This window comes from Microtus ochrogaster, assembly GCF_000317375.1.
Source record: "Microtus ochrogaster isolate Prairie Vole_2 chromosome 14 unlocalized genomic scaffold, MicOch1.0 chr14_random_1, whole genome shotgun sequence".
In the NCBI taxonomy this organism is placed as follows: Eukaryota; Metazoa; Chordata; class Mammalia; order Rodentia; family Cricetidae; genus Microtus; species Microtus ochrogaster.
In genome coordinates, this window is record NW_004949096.1 from 27,546,405 (window position 1) to 27,551,525 (window position 5,121).

Below are 5,121 nucleotides of genomic sequence, written 5' to 3' on the forward strand. Positions count from 1 at the left end.
AGAGAGAGAGAGAGAGAGAGAGAGAGAGAGAGAGAGAGAGAGAGAGAGAGAGAGAGAGAATACAGTATAGGAGTCAGAGATGACTCAGTGATTCAGAGCACTTGCTCCTGCAGACAACTGGAGTTTGGTCTTCAGCATCCACATGGCAGCTCACAAGCTCACAACCATCTTTAACTTCAGTTTCAGGGCATCCAATGCCCTCCTCTGGCTCTGTGGGTACCAGGCACGCATGTGGTGCACATACATACATGCAGGAGAAACACACATACAATAAAAATAAATAACTAAAAAAATACAGTATAACCAGGAGTGGTGGTACAAACACCTTTAATCCCAGCACTCCAGAGGCAGAGGTAATTGGATCTCTGTGAGTCTGAGGCTAGGCTGTCCTACATGGCAAGTTCCAGGTCAGGGCTTCATTAGTGAGACCCTGTGTCAAAAAAATTAACACACACACACACACACACATTCTCAGAGTCTGAGAAATGCATTAAAGAAGCCCAGGACTGGACAGAAGAGTCTGCTCCTCCAGACGGCCTTCATCTACAGGATGAGAACCTGCACTTCATATAGTCAGTATACACAAGACTCTCTGCGATGTTGCCACTGCGCACACTGTCTGCTACAGATCCCCAACTACAGCTGTTCTAGCATCGGTCAGTTAAAAAGCCTGTCCTCAGTGGGGTACAGACTGACAGCCATACATAAGAAAACAGCAAAAGGGTCGCTTGGTGAAAAGCTGTCTGTCAGAGTCCTACCATAATGCAAGGGCATTCACCCACCACAGCAGCAGCTGGGCTCTAGACTTCAAGTTCCTCCACGCCCCCATTCATTCTTTTTACCACTTAATGTTTTATTACTATTTTAGTTGCTCATATTTATGCGGTAAAGTGCTATAACTCAACGCATGTATGCAAGGTGTCATCACCCTGATAATTAGCGCTGAATACAGACACCGAAGGAGAGGCATTTCCCTCGTTTACCAGACACCCTTAGCTGTGGTGGCACACATCTGGGGCGTCTGCATTCAGAAGTCTGAGGCAGAGAGATTGTGAATTCCAGGAACTGCTGAGGAAGAAGGAAGAGGAGCAAGGAAAAGACGAGGAAGAAGCGGGAAGAAGAACTAACGAGATCAAATGAGTGGTTTGTTCAAAGCTGCATAGCTGGTATATAATGTTTTGCTTCTAAAATCCTTTTTTTTTTTTTTTAAACCACTCCGCCTGCTTGGGAAACACACTGAAAACCGCCCACGCTGAGATCGGTGAGAAGGGCTGTGAGCAGAGCCGAGGGATTTCCATTAACCATCTAAGTTTATAGAATAGGTTGACATCTTCCTGTAAGAGTGCTTTTAAAGATCAGGAACGCTGACAAAGGCAAAGTCTGAAAATTTTCAGCGGACAGTCCAGACAGCGCGAGGGCCCAAATTAAGAGGAACAGATATGTCATGCAGTCCTTAGACTCTCCATCGACGTCCTTGGAACACACCCAAACCCCTGGTCTGCTCTCATTCGGGATCCCGCGTTGCCCTGACCCCCGAATGTCAAGAATCCCGGAGGAAACCGTAGGTCCAGAGATCCCAGGCCTCGGTCATCCCGGCCTCAAGAACTGACTGGCCTTGATGGTCTGGTCCCTGATGCCCCCAGTTGTGTTCCGGAGTCAGGCCATAGTAGGGGGATGCTAAACACTGGACACCGTGGCCCTCCACCTACCGTAATCACCTGTCCAGCAGTCTCCAAACGCTCAGGTCTGTCGCTGGCAGTCAGGAAGAAGCAGTCAGGGGCGGCGTCTCTGAATGACGGAACTCAGGAGTTGTCCAATTGACGCCTGGCTTTCTGGCATCCTGTGAGTTGATTGGTAGAATAGAGTTAGTGACGCCCAGAGGGCAGGCAGTCGGTGGGCGGAACTAGTAGTTGCCAGGGAACGGTGGAATCACTTCTCCAGAGTTTCCTCTCCAAGACCGGACTGATTCTTAGCAGGTCCCAGAGTTCCAGCTTTCCACCCAGCCATCCCCGACTCGGATAGGGAAACCAGTTTTCTAGATTTTTTTTTTCTCGGTCCTCAGAGGTCTTAATTTCTAAAGCCCCACTGAAAGAAGGTACCTACCTGTCTTAAATACGTAGATGGTTCTTGAAGCCCCGAGACTCTGGGTGCAGTCCTTTATGCCTGTTCTTGTCTAGACTATTTTCAATGTATTTCCCAATTTTGGGTAAAAAAACAGATTTGGGGCAGTAAATAGTGTATCGATTATCTCCCAGACAATTCTGGGAGAATATTTGTGCTGCCTTTACTCTTTGGCTACCCTATGTTAGAGCATATCAGTGACTCAAACATCAGGGCCTCATTGCCGACTTCCGAGACTTTCCTTTATTCATTTAACTGAAAAAATATCAAGCTCCTTCTCTGCTATAGGTATTGTGTGAATTCAGAACACACAAGACTGGCTATGGGCCCCAGAGATCCTTACAGCTTAGTGTGGAAGGTGATACACCAGCGAGACAGGCAAATTCACAAATGACATGAAAGAGTTATGGAAGATAAGGTAGGGTGGGGAAGGAGAGAAGAAGTGAGGAAGGGAGAAGAAGAAGGGGGAGAGGGAGAGAGGGGGGAGGGAGAGAGTGAGGGAGAGGGAGAGAGAGAAACAACTTTTATAACACCTGCAATAGCCAGGTGTGTTGGCGCATGCCTGTAACCCCAGCATTCTAGAGCTGAGGCAGGAGGCTGTGGAGTTCAAGGTCAGCAAAAAGTATGTAGTTAGTTCCAGGTTCAACCTGAACTACAAGAAAAGATCCTATTTAAAAGTAAAAGTATCGCCGGGCGGTGGTGGCGCATGCCTTTAATCCCAGCACTTGGGAGGCAGAGGCAGGTGGATCTCTGTGAGTTCGAGACTAGCCTGGTCTACAGAGCTAGTTCCAGGACAGGCTCCAAAAACCACAGAGAAACCCTGTCTCGAAAAACAAAATAAATAAATAAATAAATAAATAAATAAATAAATAAATAAATGTAAAAGTATCTTACACAATCTCCAAAAGTTAATAATGTGTTCCTTTAGTTACTTCTTATTCCCAACAATTTTTTAAAAATTATTTATGTGTCTATCTTCCATTTGGTGTCTGAAGAAGTCAAAAAAGGGTGTTGGATGCCCCAGACCTGAAGTTACAAGTGGTTGTGAGACTTCTAATGGGAATGCTGGGAATTGAACCTGGTCCTGGAAGAGCAGCAAGCACGCCTCACAGCTGAGCCCACTATTCCCAGTTTAAAGCCCGTAGCTGATCACAAAGAAAGATGTGATGAAGCGCATCGGCCAGTCATCAGCACAATAGCATGGCTGAAGATACTGTCTTGAGATGAATCCAAATCCCATCACTATGGCAAAGGTAACAGCAAACTATTGTCATGTGCACGGGCCTCCGCAGACCGTTCCGCCGCTCACATCTGTAAGCATCTGCACGGGCTTCCACAGACTGCTCCGCTGCTCACATCTGTAAGCATGCACTGCCTCCACAGACTTCTCCGCTGTTCACATCTGTAAGTGTGCCTGTGTCTCTCCACAGACCGCTCCGCTGCTCACATCTGTAAGCATGCACGTGCCTCCATAGACTGCTGTGCTGCTCACAACTGTAAGCGTGCCCATGCGTCCACAGACTGCTCCACTGTTCACATCTGTAAAGATGCACGTGCCTCCACAGACTGCTCTGCTGCTCACATCTGTAAGCATTCTTAGACTATGAACTGAAGGAAGGGAAAATCCAAGAGACAAGAGAATAGAATAAGTAATAGGGAAGATTGTGGTAATGTTTACTTACAGAATAAAAGAAAGAAATCTGCAGTGCTAGTTCCAGGACAAGCCCAAAGCTACAGAAAAAGGAAAGAAAGAGAGAAAGAGAGAAAGAGAGAAAGAGAGAAAGAAAGAAAGAAAGAAAGAAAGAAAGAAAGAAAGAAAGAAAGAAGGAAGGAAATCTGGTGTTATCTGGTTCACAGAAAGGAATAGCGTTCCCAGCGCACTAAGATACTCCAAGGCTTCATGAGCTACACGCACTCTTTACACTGATAAAATGCTCACCAAGCACACTCTTTTTTATTTTTTCAAGACAGAGCTTCTCTGTGTAGCCCTGGGTGTCCTGTAACTCCCTCTGTAGACCAGGCTAGTCTTGAATTCAAAGGTCCACCTGCCTGGGCTTCCCAAGTGCTGGAATTAAAGGTGTGTTCCCGGCTTCCAAACACATTCTTGCTTTCTAATTTGGTCTCTCAGATATCTGGATGCCAGGATGAGATACCTTTAAATAGTAGCTGTGAACAACCCAGTTTCTGGAAAAGTACACTTTCTTTATTATGTATACAATATTCTGTCTGGGTGTATGTCTGCAGGCCAGAAGAGGGCACCAGACCTCATTACAGATCTTTGTGAGGCACCATGTGGTTGCCAGGAATTGAACTTAAAAAGTACACTTTCTGGGCTGGAGAGATGGCTCAGAGGTCGGGAGCGCTGGCTGATATTCTGGAGGTCCTGAGTTCAGTTCCCAGCAACAACATGGTGGCTCACAACCATCTGTAATGAGATCTGGTGCCCTCTTCTGGCCTGCAGGCATACAAGGGGGGCTGAACACTGTGTACACAATAAATAAATAAATCTCTAAAAAAAAAAAAGTAAATGGTTTATAAAAAAATATATAAAAGCCTTTAAAGAGACAGAGTACAGACATAGATTAAAGGAGTAAAGATAATAAAATAAATATTTTAAAAAAGTACACTTTCTTAAATTTACAATCAGACATTAGCAACTCTGAACACTACCAACTCATTCAAGTCCTCCAAATGTGATTCAAGTGCTGGACCCTAGTGTCCATCGCTGATGATTCAGACTTTCTTCTTTTTCTATTTTTATTCCAGCGTGAGCAGGTGTGTCTTTCCCTCTGTTTCTGCACCACATATCACCCCCCCCCAATAAATGCTCTCACTGACATACTCAGAAATCTGCTAGACTAGTACAGCAGATTACTTCACAAGATGCCTGGTTAGTAAAGACTAATCCCTGGCTGTTGCGGGAGGTCCTTCCGCTCCTCCAGCCTATAGCCGCTGAGATACCAGCCCATTGGGGCGTGGTCTCTCTCCCTTTAAAAAAGC